Genomic DNA, 18916 nt, shown 5'->3' on the forward strand with positions numbered 1-18916 from the left:
ATTCTACCTTAGTTGGAAGTATTTCATGTGCAAAATAAAATGTCCTAAACAACTAGTTTGCAAAATAATTCACCTGTACATCAAAACACTTCTCTAAAATGTCTACCTATTCGTATTTTTGAAGGTATTGTCTAACCTGTTCCTCCAGATGCTTTTATGCCTTTACGCTGACAGATCATTTGGCCTGGGTTTTGATCCTAGGTCCTCTTCTTTGCACTATTTCTTCACAGTTCATTCAAAACATTCCTCTTTTAATTAAAACTGACATCCTCTATGTGCAATACCAGTTTTTCTGTGTCCCTTATCTTACCACAGGCTCTCTGATTAGCTGTCTGGCACACTGGTGACTCAAGGAGGATAAAGGCAGGCCAGTGGCAGTCGCATCTCTCCATACTGGGAACCTACATCTCTGACTGCCGGTCAGATGTCAAATTTAACAAACTTTACAGCACTCATAATGGCTTTTTTCTTCACTCAGCCTGGATAAGATGCATTATTTGATTTCCTTTTCTTTGTTCTGGCTTGACACCAAAGGCCATTCCAGCTTTTATAAAAGCAGAACTTCTGAACTAATGTTATGCTTTGTTTTTCAAAATTATTCAAAGGACTCAAATCCTTTTGTCACAGTACAGTAAAAATAAATATATTGATACTAGAAAAATAAGAACATAAATTACTAGCTCTCAAAATAACACCAATGGTGAAGTACTTAAATTCACTGTGACTCCATAAAAAAATCTGGGTTTTTTTAATGGTCTTCTGGAGTGACATTCTTACCGTATTTCAATGAGGACTAATGCTAATCTGTTCAAAGACCAGACAAAAGTATTTCTGAAGCTGTACATCAGATAGGTGAGCTGTATCTCAGACTACTGTCAGAGAACAAAACCAAAAAATGGTTCACAGCTAATACTTCTAAAGATAAAATATGAAGCAAAATAGCTTTATCTACATTAAGCATAAATGTACAGAGACTCAATTTCCCACTCATTCTCATCTCTGAGGCATCTTATCTCTAAAACTGCATATTTGGTGAATTCAGTAATTATGTTACTTGTTAAGTTACTGAAACATGAATGGTGAAATGAAAAAAAATATATAATTATTTGTTCTGCGGCCAACGGATGTAATGAAACAAGATTTCCTACAGACTGTAGTCCTACTTCTCTCATGCTCCTTAAACAAAGTAATTTCAGCTTCTCTCCCAGCACATGTACTTCCTGACATCTCTTCTGGGAAGGAGACACCACCTGCTCTGCTTAGCCTGGAGGTATGTACATGTTGATTGCTGCCAAGGAAAATATATAACAGTTTTCCACTCAGGAGGGCACTGATTTGGGTTTTTCCTCTTTACTGAGCCACGGACATTGTGAAACTTGTACGAACTTAATTATCTTCAAGGCTTGCGGAAAACCTCCCTCCTATTAGTGGGAGCCAGTACAGCAGTTCCAAACCTGATGTAAAGGACTGGCAGGCAGAAAGGGGTTGTGCAATCCTTGTCTCCTTACGAAACAGTGAAATGTTATGCCAAATTAAAGTTCCATCACATTAGCAGTGCTGGCAGCACAGGCTCTATGAAAATTTCAGTAGCTTATTAAATTTATTGAGTTATGTAACATAAGACTGTCATAATACAGTTAAATATACATTAAAAGTTTATCCTACAATGTTTAGCTTGAATTTTATATGTACCCTGCACACCATAATTTATATCTATGATGTGTTCATGTGTGAAATAAGTCCCCAAACGTATTTGAATTGTATTAATGATTTTTTTTTTCAGCTGTAGGTTCTCATCAAAACAGAAACCAATCTAAATGGGTGATGAGATGCTCTGATCCTTGCACACCTCCAGGGCTGAGCAGCTGGAGTATGAACTGACAGTAGTTGGTACCACAGGTATGTCTGAACACAGTCCCAGGCCTGTGTCTAAACCAGGCAGAGCAAGGAGCTGGAGTGGTTCACAAGCCAGCTCCAAGAGCTGTTCTGTTAGCCACTCACTCATGAGTCTTCACAGCTTCTATTTCTTGCTTAAATTTTATCATGAATATAAAAAAGCTTTAGTTTTACTCTGTATTGAAAGCAAAGGTCAAACAGGATTCATGTCTTGCCCACCCTACTGCTGTCTTTTCCATGCCTTCCCCAGGGGTGGACCGGCTTACACCAGAATCTCAAGTCTCTGAAATTCTGCTCTTTAAGACCCAGCATTGCTTAAATATTTCCTTCCTACAACCTACATGACTGTTCATTCTCTTCTTAGTTACACCTCTGAAAAACAATTAGCCCAGGTTTGGTTTGAGCACTTTGGACAAACAACTCTCCTTGTTTGCTTCAGGTGGTTTCCGTTCAGGGAAAGCTTCTGAAAAATCCCTCTGATTTGAAACCTCTTGGTTTCTGCACTTCTCACAAGGAATTTCCAGGTTCTCCTTCCCAGCCCTGCTCTGTGAGACTGTGCAGTGTTGCTGGCAACCACCTGCTTGTTTTACCTGTAAGAACATCCACAGGCTGATTGCTCCTGTCACAATTTCCCAGATGCAGTTTGGCTATTACATGCAAATGCCTCTTCTGAAATGACTATACAAAGCTAAATGAAAGCCTCCTGTCAAAACAGAGATTGTGGTAAAGATGCTGCTCGCAGAACCAATGCCAAATTCACACAGACATATTCCCAGCCTGCACAAACATCACTCACTTTGAAAAGTGTGGTTTTCCATTTTCTATAAAACGAGATCAGAAATACACAGGTTGCATCCCACACCTTAAATATGATCTTCAAGACAGTTTCTCTAAGAACTGGATATCAGGAGGCAAGTAACTGACAGCAAGTTAATGCAGCTCAGGAATGTACTCTAATCACACGTGGTCTACTGAAGCACCTAATACTTGAACTTCCTAAACAGTAGGCCTGAAATATCAATACTGTACATTTCACTCTTCCAGGACTTCTCCACACAAGAATGTGACCAGTTGGTTCAGCATTGCTGAACTGAATTTCACTACAAAAACCAATAATGGGAATTTTGTAAAGTAATGTTGCAGGCACATAAAAGCGCGCGCACACACACACACACACAGACATACACAAGTGGAACATACCTAAGACATGCACGCAGCCAAAAAAGGGAGCAGGGCTCAACAGCCTAAGCAAGAAGGAGATTTCAATCACAAGCCACAGCTTTCACCAGAGTTTGAACTTCAAAATATAACTGAAATAGAAATAAGGCTGACTCTCCTTAACCACCATGAAATGAAACATATACCATTGTTACTGGTTTCTTTTACTGTTTAATTTAAGATTAAATCCTTTATTAACTTCACTGTATGTTGTGGCTATAGAAGAGAATTTTAATTTAGAAGAATAGTTTCATCTTCAAACTCTGTTGTGAAATAGAAGAAGGAACATTTTCAAGACGCAATCAAGTCTATGGCCATAAAGTAATGTGCTGGCACCTGCTGCCATTATCTCTTTTTCCTGTGCAGACCTGGTAGAGAGACGGTAGCAGGTGAGTTGGTCACCCTCATTGCTCCATACCTATGATTTTTTATAAAAGAAAATTACTCCCTGCTTATAAGATTACTGGACTGGATAATTTTTTGCTATGGTTATGAACAGGCTGCTAGGAATCTGTGAGATCTGTAACGGGTAGATGTGGTTAAAGAGCCCATACTTTCAGCCTTCTTTGGCTTCTTTAGGCAAGCCTAAGTGAAGAAAATAATGGCTGGTGGGAGTTTAATGGCTGGTTTAGGCTGGTGGGCCTAAAATTCTTTTTTCTAATGTCAGATAATTGGATTTGAGTGGAAGCTAGTACTCCAGAAGGATTGAAACAGTGACAGAAAGAGAAAACTGAGCTAAGAAAAATGGCGTAAAATGGAAAGGAGAAGAATAAAACAAAAAATCATAACAGAAAAATAGAGATAGGAAACACTCGGGCCATCTAGATCAGTTTGTATCCCTCAGCAGTATACATACACCACCTTGCACAATTTCATACTTTGAATACCTATTTTTGACAGAGCTCTAGAAACAAATTCAAGTTTCAAAATGAAGTTATCTCTAGTAAAAACAAGAAGTCCCTGCAGGCCACCATCCCTCTTGCTTCTGCAGAGAAGAATACCTCTAGCAATATTTTCTTGGCAAAGCAGTTTTCCTTTGCCACTACTCAGATGAAAAATGTGACCGCCTCTCCAGAAGTACTCTGTAGTTAGAGACTCTGGTGATGGCAGACTCAAGTCTATCAAGAACGTCAGCCAATCCAGCTAACACCAGTCTCACCTCCAGCTCTGGAAGCCACTTTTCTGATCCATTATCTATCCTATAGCTTATCTCCTGGGAGAACAGCCGACCTGGCTGCTGCCAAAACAGACTCACTGCTTTCCCATCAGCTCCCCACACAGCTCTTCTCATCAGAACAGCATAGAGTAGACAGCAGATGGTGTCTCTCCTGTCCACACATGATGCACACCCAAAAGCTGAACTCTTCACACCATTATTTCAACTAATATGAGATTTTTCTATGCTACTTCAGCAGTATCACTGTGAGTCATAACCTAATTTGAAGAAGCAATTGCTCAAATCTTGATGTTGTTCTGGCATTTTCAATGCTCTTCATTTCAAGAGAGATGCTAATATGTTTTGGAGAAACTTCCAAAGGTTAAAATAGTAGCCAGGATACACTCTGTATTAGCCAAATACTTCAAAGGAGATTATTGAGATTCTCTGAAGCTTATTCTGTGAGAGCAATCAAATATCCCATCCTACTGCATCCACCAGAGTGACTAAAATGGGTATCATCCAGAAAAGAACAATTCCATTAAAATCTATCTTGTCCATGTATATGCATTAATATATGTGTGTATAGACATGTAGGTGTATGCAGATGACATTAGAAAGAGATAAGGAACTGTTAGCAGCACTGCTGTTTAAATTACCATGATGCAGGATTAGCAGAGCACATGTAACTCAGCAATTTGTTACACCTCATCTGCAAAATCAGGTATGCACTATTGAGTCATTTATAATTCATTTTTGGATCAGATTGTTGTCCAGCTTTCACTTACAAAGTACTGTGCTTCTGCTATTCTTTTTCAATTTTAGAATGGTATTATTTTGAAGACTAAGCATGAAATCTTATCTTTAAAATGGAGAGCTATATCCCAAAAAACTCTCAAGCAAACTCAGCAAGGACCAGGAAACCAGCTGAAGGTGCACTTCTGGTGCGCAGTTTTAGTCATCCTTGAAGTGATAAACAGGAGAATTATATACCAATACATAAATATTCTTAGAATGAATATGTAATTTATGCTTTTGTATTTGGTTTAATTAGGACAGTACATGATGTTAGTGAAGTCATTACTAGTATTCTGCATTTAGTCCTTGAATCAACACCTCAAAAAAATGTTTAAGACTAAAGAAAAGTTTCTATTTAGTCACAGTTGTCAAACTTCCCTCAGACAGGACCTGAAGAATTTTAACCTATCTGGTTAATCAAAAGAAAGCTAAGATGAAACTGTATACTCCGCAAATACCAGCAGACAATAACAGATTTCATACTATCCACAATGGGTTTTGGGTGGGATTCATACAGCCTATTATTCAAAAAGTCTGTAGTGTAAACATTAATCTGTGATCTCAAGTCCCTTTTTAGTGAATAAGCATTTTTAATAATGCAAGTATCAACAAATGGAGCATCTTACTGAGACATCTTTAAAAAAACCCCATGCATTTCAAATTAATGTCTGTATCAAGGAAAGGTTCTGTGGTCTGCAACTACCTAGTAATTGCTTTTGGGTCTTAAAATCTACAAGTAACAACTGCTTTGCATAATTATTGGAAGGTCCAGTAAGCACTATTTTGCAGAGTTAGTCTCTTTGTAATGAGAAATACACACTGTTCTTGATGCAGAGTGAAAAGTCACATATCAAAGATGTCAGAGTCCTGCAAGGCCATTTGGCACACTCTATTTTCATCCATACGAACCACTTTTTATTTACTTGGGAAAAATGGCAACACATAAAAGTGCATTAATGTCTTGCCTTGATTCAAATAGATTTCACCACACCCGTGATCGAAGTGCTTGACACAGACCCATCCCTCCTCAAGAAAAGGGGGTGGTGTTTGACCCCAGCATCAATACCAGCGGCTGGCTAAACAAATATCTGGATAATCTTCCTCCCACTGGCTCTGGCTAGGGAGTGCAGAGTGTTGACACATGAACAAGGAAAACATTCTGAGCACCTGCAAGTATTCTGCTCCTAATCTACAATAAATTATGCAGTTTACGCAAACAGTGCTTCTTCTGGGCAAAATACAGTTTAATTTTCTTTTGCAAATGAAGGGCTTCTGGATTATTTTAGGAACTTGTATACACCATCTCTGTTACTTCAGTTACTGTGTTTCCTCCAAGGCTACTGGCTTTTGTGACCCACTCTACCAAAGACTTCTCTGGACACCCCCAATTCAGAAATACCTATGTCTGATGGCCAGTATTTGCTGCTGGTTTGATAATGATTGTACTCACTGCATTGCAATAGCTACATATGTGCTTCAATACTGCCCTACCAAAGTCAAAGGATTTTGTCACCAGTGGCAGTAGCACTTGGGAGGTTCCTGTCAGTAACACACCAGTCACATTTTAACCCCAAGCGGGTGCAAAAGTACTCAGGCATGTTAAGAAGCTGCAGCAGTAGCTACACTGAAGTACGCATGTAGCTGCAAACACAAATTTTAAAAAAATTAAATGTTGAAGGCACACAGTCCTACCTATTTCACAAGAAAAGTAGTTGAAGACAGAAATACAGTTGATTCAGGCAATCTTAGCTGGACATGCTTCATCTTTTCGCAGTCCCTACTGTGTCAAACACCTGAGTAAATTATAACCCTAAACAGAATTTTCTCAACAGAAAAATGGCAAGATAAATTACCTGGCCTGTTGCAGTGTATCATTGTATCAATCAATAACTCCATTTCTGCAAATATAAAGCAGTTTTATAAGATACTACTGTGCACAGTGCTATTGAAAAAAAAAAATCCTTTGGTGTGGATACAAAAATGCTGCTAGCAAGGATTTTCTTGCTATTTTCTAAGCCCATGAGAGACTTTTCTCTCTCACAGAAGAGGCAGCAGAGTTTGGTAAACAATGAAACACCTGCAGCCTTGAACAGTCTTGTTTATAGTATAGTACAAAAATATTTTGACAATGGATGTTTTAGGATTTTAGCCAATCACCCCCAAGGGGTGGCTGATCCTTGTCCAATTAGACTATGAAGAAAAAGTCTATAAAAGAGTTTGTAAAATAATTAAATAAATCAATCTTGCTGCACAATTCCTGCCTGCTGATCTTCTCTCCTCCTCCCTAAGGGGGCGGACATGGTGATATACCCTAGGGCATTTTTTAATACTTTGGTTTTTCTTTAAACACAAAAATCTCAAAAGCGCAATTAACTGCACTGTTGGGAAAACTGGTGCATATCCAAAACAGCTCACAGGTGAAGATCTTTTATCAAGAGCAAAATGCTGTAATTTAAATTTCTGCCAGTCTGCTCCACAAGAGGAGCAGACCACTCCACCCATACAAGGATAAGAATGTGGAGCAGCAGGAGCTGAAGCAGTTGAGCAATTCATCTCTCTTGAGAGGAGTGAGATATGACTGCACTCTGTACTAGCTGGCACAAACTCTTGAACAACAATCTACTATGCGGAAAACAGATTGGCCTTTATACTTTGCTTAGCCCTTTACCAAGAGCATCTTAAAATACTTCAGTAATTTGAAAATGCCTCCAGTATAAAAGGCAGATGCATAGTTATAGAAATTAATGTATAATAAGCAGAATCTATCCTATGAAGGCCTTTCCAGGGAAATGATTATTGGAACTGACTGTGGTCATTTGAAAATATCCAAAAGGAATTCTGCAAGATTGTTGGCAAGTATTTAGTTGGAAGTAACAGTTATATCCAGACAGAGCTAATCTTTCATTCTTAGAGGCATTGCAATGAGGAAGACTGCACTGCTTCACAGAAATATATGAATTATATATGAAACTATATATGAAACGCACTATTTTTGAATATCTGGATATTTAATTAGCTCATAGCATACCTCAAAGAGCTTTCTAGATGAGATGCTACAGTTTATGCAATAATTAACGCACCTCCATTACTCCTGCTGAATACTTGAAAAATTACATACTTGCATCTCAATCTTCTCTTCAAATACATGAGAGTCATCGTGCTCGGTCTTATCACAGAATCATGTCTATGAGTCAGACAGTGAGAGAGGCACACAACAGGCACCTTGTACCACTTTCCTGCAGCCTTGGCCTCAGTGCTGAGTTCTAGCAGAGAGTGCTCCTCTGTGGCAGCTCACCATGGCTCAGCATCTCTCTCAGACCTGAAGAAAACACAAATGACTGGCAGATCCTACAAACGCTGGCTAATCCCATAAGGTCACCCCAGGACAAGGTCAGAGAGTAACAGGGAGGCTGCAGTGTTGGGTTCCAGCTGTGCCACCCTACCCCCAGCCTCTCTGTCATTTTACATGACAGGCACTGTCTAAAGATGGTGATCAGAGCTATATGCTTAGCATGTGACCTGCTCCCTCTCTGCATCCCAGGAACTCAGGAGAGAGCTGTGCAGGAGACTGGTGGCTTACTCCCAGCTGCCTCCTTCCCTGGGGAAAAGTACTGAATTACATTACTCCTGACCTGCAGCTCAGCGCAGCTGCACAGACCCACAGCACTACCTGATGAGCTTGCAGGCAGGTGCCCTCTGCCAGCAGGAGATTAAGCAATACTATCTGCCACTGCAGGGAAGTGCTCACTCCTGCACTTACACCTCCCACACCTCTGCAAGGACCTTTGTCCTTTATTTTGCTTTTTTTGTTCCCAGCCAAAGAATAAAAGTAATATTCATCTTTACTGATGACAGAAATAAATTAGAAACAGCAGGAGATTGTGGCCATTTTGAATGAAGACAAAAAGCATCAGGTATATCCAGCTGCTCCTGGGATCACAAGTTCATTCATACAGAACAGTAAGCAGTTCTTTAATAAGAGAGCAACAGTATGTACCATGCCAGTTATGGGTTTATTGGTAAGGAAAGTATAACATGTACTTGGAAAACTGAGTGTGAAGAACAATGCAACAAAGGTGGATAAACTCTTTCGCAAACAGAAAAGGAGTGTGAACAATTTCATGGATCTCTTCTCAGGTATGGCACAGGTTTCAGGAATGAAAGATCTGTCTCATAAATATTTGTCCCACAGAAAAAAGATGTCCTTGTAAGCACAGAGGGCAGAACCCCTATGAACATCTACTTGCAGCAGTGTGCATTGCTGCAAGTTTGAGAAACACACCACAAGGCCAACTATTGGCTCCCACAGATCTGGCTGGTAAGAAGCTTCACTTGTATGTAAATCATACTAAGAGCCTAAGCACAACTGTGTAAGGACTGGAACTAATACAGTGCGGTATGATGCCATACTCATAATCCAAATGGAAAGGCATAGCCAAACTTCCAGAACTCTGAGCAGACAACCAGAATCACAAATAACTATTAATAAGCTGCACTTACATCTTTGTTAATGTAGAGACCAGTTTTATAGAATGTAAATAAAAACAGCTTAATGGAAGAATTAGCTCTCTCCAGAAATTATGTGATAAATCAAGGTCCAAAGACTGAAATCATGCCACAAATGTATGCTATTTCAGTAGCATTGAACAGTCATGTCATACTATATGTTTATATTAATGACACAGTATATAATCTATATACTGTCATATAGACAAAAACTCACGTCATTGTAATTTAGAAATGGAAAAAAGATCCAGATAAATATTTGACTCTGTAAGAACAAATTAAACAGTAAAACTGGAGATTTTTGTGCTATTTGTCAGAGAATTTAGCTAAGGATGACTAAAAACTTTAATCTCATCCACATTAATTTGTTTGTTAAATTACAATTAACTGAAGCAGTATGTGAAACAGAAATTCAAGGAGATATTTCACAAAAAACCCCAAACTTCAATGAATATGAAGAATTACTGTCATTTGCTTATATTATACAGATCCCTTGGATCCAGTCCTACAGAAACATTCAACAAAACAGCTTGTCAATATGTCAAAGACACCAAGGTTCAGTCTCTCAGAAAGATTACTTTAAAATTGTATGTAAAAGCTGAAAAAATAAAAGTTACCAACCTCTAATAAGGTAAACTCTGTTTCACTGCAGATCCAGAGGCAATTATCTAGAATTGAATAAAAACAGGGTTCAGTTGTTTGCTCAATCCTCAGTTTTTCGGTTACCAATTGTTGGAATTTGTTATGAATATTTTCCTAATGTTCTCATACAATCAGATGTTTCCCAGATGTTTCCAGCATTCATAGATATGTGGGTTTCCAGTTAGCCACTTTTTTGTATAAAGATAGGACATAGCCATAAAATTCTACTAAAATTAAACCTTAAAAACGGAGTAAATTTGTATGGTTTTATTTTTCCTGATTACACAAGAAGCTATTATAGACTGCCTTTACAAATTGGCTTGGGTGCAGATTTAGGTACTTTTCCAAGTTATTAGTACCTTATCAGAAAAACTTGATCCTTGAGCTCTCTCCTGCAGTAAATTACACTGAGATGCCTGCTCCAACACAGGCTGGTATACAATCACCAAACTCCTTATTTCTGTAACACATAATTCCTCCCTCTGTGGTATCTCTTCTGACCCCTCCTTACCTTTGTTTCCATCCATCAAATTTTGGCAAGCCCTTCCAGAAAAAAACCCACAAACAGTACACAACTTTGGGCATAACTTCTTTGTCCCAACTCTTTTCTGATTCATAGCTGTAGATGCTGTCAAACTACCTCCAAATCTCAACTGCTTCTCTTAGCAGTTTGGGAGTGACAGCCACTATACATCTTGATCAGTGGATCAAAGGTAGGAACTACACTACAGTGGCACTACTTGCAATTTTTAAACGCTTACGAGATCTACAGCAACCCCAACCATCATATAATACAGAGTACTCACTTCAGAAATTGGCTACATAAAATGAACAGAAATTAACAGATTTCCAGCTCACTCCTACCTCTGTTGTATTTCCTTTCGGAACTGTAGTTCACCCATATTATAAATAGGATTTTTTATTTGTGCTAATAGCCAAAAGGTTAATGATTTAAGTATGTGAGATATGGAATTCTTCTAGACATATAAAGTCCAGTTGCTAATTCTATGGGTGACATAAAAAATCCAAGCAGTCACGCTCCAAAGCTCTATCACTCCGTAGGTAGCTTAGTCAAGGTGTGCTTGTTACTCTGTTTCTCTTGTACTCTGACTTACTGTACTACTTTTCACTGTGCTGAGAGAGGAAGATGATGACTGTACTTTCAGGCTCATCCCTTCTCCCTATTTATAAGTTAGTGTACGTGTTAAGACACCCGGGCTTAATCCTTCTGCTGCTGCTGACATGGGCAGAATATCAGAGTATTTCCCATCTATAAAATTTCTATTATTTCTACCTCATTGTAAACTACAGCTGAGATTATGTGGACAAAAATAATTTTAATAATTTTAACTACTCTTACAGAGCCACAGACACAAAAAGACTCATTTTGCCATGCCTAAGGTTTATTCTCCATTCACTACCTTGCTGAGTACATATTTGCATGGTCAGAAGTCTTAGTAACTCTGAAAACTGGTTTTCAAGAAAGACATTTATCTCAAGTAGGAAGTTCTTGGAGGAACAAGTTACTTAGTGCACCATCAGAATAATGCAATATATTCTGTCATTCCTTCATCTCTAAATAAAAGGTTTATATGATTGCTTCATACTTGATTAGTTGGGTTGGAAAATAAATTAAAACAGAAAAAACCCAACATCAAAGTTTGAATGGTTTTCTGAAATGGCAAGCATTTGAAGAATGTCAATTTCTTATTAGAGCTCTCTAGGCTAACTATGTATTTTTCTAAAGCAAAGGCTTGAGAACTATTTACTACCATATTCAGTGAAACTTCCTAACACTACTAAGCAATAGTCTTTCTATAATTTTCTATATATTATATTCTATCATCCTTTTATTTTACACCAAACTCTGCACTTGTTGTTAAAAGATTTACATTCATTTATTTCAACTGAGGCTTATGACTGCTGTGCAATGTAAGAAGAAAAAAAAGGTTACAGAAATCACCAGCAAATTTAGTCCTCACGGCTCAGCAGCTCCCCAATTGCCAGGGCACAGCAGAGGGAAGGAGATGCTCCAGCAAGATTCACTCCTCATGACTAAATAAGCCATCTTCCACAGAAAACTCTGGGAACCATCAAGCCCTACTCTTCTTTCATATTTATGCAACAGCACAGGAAGTCTCACTATTTCTATCTACTGGTACCTGAATTGAGCCACTGAGCAAGCTGGGAAAGTGATGGTATTCATTTTACAAGGACTCACAATATTGCATCAGGTGTCATGAAAATATGATTTGATAATTTTAGCTCATAACATAATGAAGACGGGCAGATTTTTTTTCTTTTCAATTTTACCCCCTTTTACCATTCATAGTAGATTGTAGTGATTTGCACAAATCTCTGTACATGAAAATTTATAGAAAAATACACAGAATTTTAGAACATCTTCACTTCTTCAGCCTCAATCACACTGTGAAGTGGGAGAGCGGTGATGGATAAAGATTACTGCTGAACTCAATAATGCCTAAGCAATCATAAGGAGAACTTGAAAACACCACTTTCAGACTTTGCTAATCAGAAGAACCCATCAGTTCAGCACCAGGCACTGGCTGTGCACAGCAATGGTAAAAAAAGCCATTATAATTAACCTCCACTCAGAGAAAAGCCCTTTTGTAGTATTTTTCATATATATGAATCCATTGTGGAGGACACTATAGGAGGTGTATGTCATGCAAAACATCATCCATGGACAAGAAACACAGGGAAAATAAGAACTTTACCAAGCTGAAAGATGATTACTTTGTTTGTATCAGAAAGATACTTGTATCTCTATGATCTACTTAGGAATGACTTCTGGCTGGGAATACAGTACACAGAATCCTTCATAAATAAAAAACATGCATTGTTTTGTGCATGTCAAGGAGCTTAGATATTCCAAGTTTCAAAGATACACAAAGCTGTTGCCTATCTAGAGACATTAAGGTTCAATTGAAAAATCAGTATGCTAGTTTGTCACACTAAAAAAATGATCTTGGTACCAATCATTAGACAAAGCATTTCTAAAGGTATAAATTGCATTAAAATTTCAGTTCTGACTCGGAACAGTAAGGACTTCTGATATTTTTCTAGTATCTTAGTCAAACTGTAAGTGATAATTTGCTACCCTTCCATGAAGTCTTCCTCTGCAATTTCACCTAATCTTTTTAAGTACCTCTTTTCTTCTTCCCACACATACGGCCTTTCCTACATGTCCTTCACATACCAAATAAAAAAAAAAAAAAAAAAAAGCTTCAAAACTGGACAAAGATTATGTAGCTTAGCTCTTTCTTAGCTCTTTCTGGGACTATTGTAGAAGTCACACCAGTCTTCCTTAAACTCAGATGTTAACCTAACTCACCTCAAATGCTGAAAGCCAGGCTTAGATTCACCTGAAAAACAGGTGAATTCACAGGAAGGTATGCAATTTTTACTAGTGTAAAAAATTTCCAATCACAGAATTATCTACAACCCTAGAAAAACCCCCAAAGCGTAGCGCAATGCTGACACAGGAAAATATCAAAGGCATGAGCCAGAAAATATAAGTCACAGTGTAAAGGAGTGAGTCAGGTAAAATCATTTTTAGCAGCAGTAAACAGAAGAAAAAGTAAGATGTGGAACTAGGAATCAATTAAGAAAGTGCAAGTAAGCCAGCTGTGCTAGAAAACCTGTAAAAATGTCTCTAAGTGGATTTATGAGAAAGCAGTAGGGGACCCCCCCCCCCCCCATTAACATGCCACTCATCCTTGCACCAGTGTGCAATTGACTCATCATAACCTCACTCATCTGCCCCTCCAGTTGTCCTTGAGAAGTATTGACACCACCAGGCTGCAGACTCAAAGGATGCTGAAAGGGTGAGCGTACACCAGGGAACAGAACACATACTAGAAAGTCTGTGCAATAACTGTATCAGTAACTGTAGCGAGTTGGACTGACATAACAGCTGTATTTTGATTAGAAAGTTAAGACTATAGCTAAAGATAAACCCTTAGCTCCTCACATCACTCACCACTCCCTCTGTCCCTGTAACAGAGGCACAGCCCCTGCAGTCCCAGGCTGTGCACCAGAGCCCTGCTTGCCTTCAGCAGAGCTGCTGCAAAAGGTATCAAAAAACACAGGTCCAGCTGCCACCATCAAGTTACAGTGAGGTTAAGCAATTTTTAAAATTGCTTTAAATTTTAAAATTGCTTTGGTTAATCACAGCAAGATCTCATCATGGCTGGCTGCAGGCTGTTCCATTCAATATTGAGGTCTGCAAACAGGGGCAACTAGATCTGTGAGCAGTAGAGATCCAAGGTCTCGCCCTTCTACAGACAAGCCCATTGCAAACCCAGGCTGTAAACAAGTCAACAGTGCGAAAGAGAACACTGTCAGTGTGCTAAGGGCCTCTGCAGTGCTTGCTCCCTGTTTATTCTGATTTTAAGCCGACTTAAGCTGAAGCTTAAGTCACTGCTTTCGCAAGGAATTAAAATTGAGTCTTATAAGTTATGCATTCATACTGGAGATGTATCACAAAGCATGGAGACAGATATGGCTCCTGCCTGGGAAATTACAAAGGCTCTTGTCCTGAAAAAATTTACATATCAGGAACTTTATTCACATAAGTAATCATGCAGGACCAAGACCTTATTTAATCTTTTTCAGAAACTGAGCCTATACAAACAGCACACAGATGCTGCCTCCACTTTCAATAGCAAGTCATTCATTTTATATCATCATTCTACCACTAATTTATCTGTAGTGTTGCTAAGAGGATTTCCAACATATTAAAGTATTATTGAAATAATATAAACTATTTGCATTTGAAAAGTATATTGTCTATTCCAAACAACACAGCAGGAGATCGCCTCCATGTATTAAGAAATCTCTAAACTAATCACTTTAAGGCAATGATATTACCTATTGGAGAATATGAATTTCTGTTCAAAACCTTCTTCATGCAAGACAGAAATGGATTTTGGCAAGGTCAAAAATATCTGTCTGTGGCAAGCTAAGTGTAAGTATGAATTTCTGTTGCTATATATAGAAAAAGAGGTTAAAAAAAAAAGAAAAACAAAGATGCTTGCTTTTTTACAAAGACACAAAGTTTCTTTTTTTGATTAAACCACCCTTTGTTCTAGAAAATCTTCAAGCTGATTTTGTTAGTATTACTCCAGAAAACATGTGATAACATAAAGTTCAGTTACGTAAGTTACCATCTTACCACATACTACAGCACTAGAAAACACTAAAAGTCTTTTTGCAACGTCCTCTGGGTGTGAGATGTCGCATTCCAAATGTCCTAGCAGAGAACAAGTTAGAACCACTCTAAACTGCAAGCCCCCTCATTTCTATACTATTTTAATGCTGAAGAAACATCAGAAAACAACAAAAATCATCTATTTCATAGCTACCCTCACCACTTACATACCATTTATTGACATTTGGGCAATTAAATTATTTTCTCTAAAAATATGGGAATATTTAAATGGTAACCAATATGGAATCAGTAGATTTTATTCTAGAGTCAACATCAAGAAATTCCCTTTGTGCTATTTATTGTTAAGTGGTATTTTCAAGCTCTGACTTTGCTGACATTCCTGTACCTTTAAATTGCCAGTTCATTGAAGGACAAAATTAGATTATTAGTTATTGGATTTCAGTGATCTAATGAGCATGTTTGGACACCCATAGATTTTGCTTATACATTGTATTTTGACCATTAGATGCGTAAGATTTTGTGAGGTGTTCCTGTTCTAGCATGTGCTGATTATGGCTGGGATAGTTAATTTTCTGCACAGTAGCTGGTGTGGAGCTGTGTTTTGGAATTGTGCTGGAAACAGTTCTGATAACACAGGGATATTTCAGCTGTTGCCAAACAGAGTTTACACAGAGTCAAGGCCTTTTCTGCTTCTCACCTACCCCCACCATTGACGACGCTGGGGGTGCACATGGAGGGGACACAGCCAGGACATCTGACCCCAACTGACCACAGGAATATCCCATTCCATGTGGTGTTGTGCTCAGCATATAAAAAGCTGGGGAAAAAAGAACGAAGAGGAGGATGCTTGGAGTGATGGTGTTTATCTGCCCAAGTCACCGTTACCTGTGATGGAGCTCTGCTTTCCTGGGGATGGCTGAACACCTGCCTGCCCAGGGGAAGTGGTGAATGAATCCCTTGTTTCGCCTTGCTTGCATGCACAGCTTCTGCTTTACCCATTAACTGCCCTGACCTCAGCCCACAAGTTTTCTTACTTATACTCTTCTGATTCTATGCCCCTCATCCTACCAGGCTGCCGGTGCTTGGTGGCCTGCAGGGGTTAAACCATGACATAGCTCTTACCTGGGTTGGGTCCCAACCACAGATGACTCAGACTCCTGTGAACAAGCTTCATTCACACAGAAGCAGGAACAGCCAGACAAGTGAGATCTCTCTGTGCACTAGGTCATCATAAGGGTACATTTATAAAGAATTAGGTGGTATTTCAGTGAGGCACCAGTATTTCAGCTTAGGGAGGTATCTCCAGTATTTAATACCAAGGATGTTCTTCACCATTGACCAGAGCAACTACCAGCCCAGTTAAGGCTAGATACGAAAAGTGTTTTCCTATTTCACACAAAGCATAACAGGAAATAGAAAAAATCACCTTTACTGACTCCCTCATTTTCATGTATTGTATTGATGCCATGATGACTTTTTGCCTTTTCTTTTTTACCTCTTTTATATACCTTTTTATAGTTTTTGTATTCTTCGTGTTTTTTAGCCTGCAGTCTTAGACTTATTTGTTAAGCTAAGAGACTAAACATCTTAGAAGCCTCATAGTTAGGGATCAGAAAGCCCCAGACCCCAAGGTCCTCTCCAGAACACAATTTGTAAACTAAGATAGAACCATCCAGGGGGAGGTTCCTTGGGGAGGGGGGCTCACTCGAGCCTCTCACTGGGGAATCTTTGACAGATGTGCTAATTAGTAAGACCTATAATGTTATACCCAATCTATCGTGTGTGTGCATTGCAGGGTCCATTTCAGTGCACTTGACCTGGACATGTGCACCTAAGGATCCTTAAAATAAATACCGAGGCAAAACTCCTTTTTCCATTCTAACCATGTTTGATTCTTGATTTTAAGACCAGGAAAAGGCATCAGTATCACTACTGTATTTGCTCTGAAAGATAATGGGAGAGTTTGAAAAAATAGCTGCAACAGAAGCATTTACTGAAACCAAAAGCATCAAATCAAAAAGGTTTGCCAGAGTGAACCAAGCTCAAATAATTCATCAAGGCCCTCCAAATTTAGGGTTGTCAAAGATCTGTAATGTATTTCTCCTAGTACATGAAAGGAAAATCATCTTTTACCCTCGAGAATAATGTTAGCAAAGTGCATTCAACCAGCTCAGGCTGAGTTATGCTAACAACCCTTGTTCACCTCTGGACATGGAGACCTTCAATCCATCACTGTAGACTTTGATAAAAATGTTCCGAGAACTGCCAAAAGGTTCATATTTAATTATCACTGGAATCAATAGAAAGAAATATTGCAGAAAATTACATGTTCTACATCATTTAAGTTTCCTGATTCCTGACTTCTGGGCTTCAGAGGCAGCCTGCATTACCTTCTAAACCCTAATTCATCTGGTTTAGAAAGAGTAATTAATTTTTACTCCACAGAACATAAAACTGTCACTACTTCAAAGTATGTTCCACAGGCCTGGATTTACTGGGAAGAGCAAGGAGTTGCATCTGCCTTTGTTTCTATCATGCAGAACACCAATTAAAGAAATGATCCAATTCTTCATTACAGGCTTTTCAGCTGGTTAGTGCATGCTTAAGAACTAAAAAGAGATCTGAATCTAGCTCTGCTTATGAAACGAGAAAGGACATTGTATCAGCTCCTTGGAACAACCAAACAATTTTTAGTAGGAGTTGGAGAAGCATTGCCTTAAACTTTCTGTCAGGTAGCAGGATCCTAAATAACTTACTGAGTCAAAGAACTCAAATTGGAAAACAAAAGCACTAATAATTCTGCAATATCCTTAAGGTACTAATTTGTTTGCCTGACAAAATCAGATATGATATTCAAAATACTACTACCACAAGTATCTAGCCTCAGGAATAAACATACTAGTGCTTAAATTGTATGCAATAAAATAACCTAAAAAAAAGTAAATTAAGTATTTGGGTATTAGTTTTTATTTATTGTGCATGGCACTGAACAGAGCTGCTAAAAGCATAATAAATTAAAAGCACTTCATTTTTATTTGTGAAATACTGTTAAGATATTTTTATTAAGAAAAGGTACCTGTGTACAAGACACAATAAAGTATACTTCTAACTGTACTAGCAAGAAAATATCCTCTTTTATATCTGACTTGTGTTTCCATCTTGCTTAACAATTCACCTATGCGTACTAAACCAGAAAATACTCAGCAAATTTTCTTTGCACTTATTTAAATACTCATAGAGCAACATAAGTTGCTGCATGAGCAGATGACTGAAGAAGCCTTAGATACATGAATCCTGCAGCTTCTCTTGCCTCAGTAAGAATTCCAGCTCCTCTTGCCCTGCAGAATGATACACTATCCCTACAACTGATCTCCACACTCTGTAAATTTCCCTCCAAGTGTCCCCACAACCTGCCATATATCTTGCTTAAGAAGAAGGTGTAGCAGGTGTGTGTGCTTCCAGCACAACAGGTAACCACGAGGTAACACTCGTCCTTACTGAGGTCA

The 18916-nt window shown here is 38.5% G+C and overlaps 1 protein-coding gene across 1 annotated transcript in view; it reads right to left on the bottom strand.

Annotated features, from left to right (window-relative positions):
- The window catches only part of CNTN1 (contactin 1), a 228126-nt gene that overhangs the window by 150671 nt on the left and 58539 nt on the right, over nt 1-18916 (bottom strand). The window contains exon 2 of the mRNA XM_048300378.1: nt 10196-10242. The gene's annotated coding sequence lies outside the window, so the exon portion shown is untranslated. The remainder of the gene's footprint in view (nt 1-10195; nt 10243-18916) is intronic.

This window comes from Corvus hawaiiensis, chromosome 4 (assembly GCF_020740725.1).
Source record: "Corvus hawaiiensis isolate bCorHaw1 chromosome 4, bCorHaw1.pri.cur, whole genome shotgun sequence".
Lineage (NCBI taxonomy): Eukaryota > Metazoa > Chordata > Aves > Passeriformes > Corvidae > Corvus > Corvus hawaiiensis.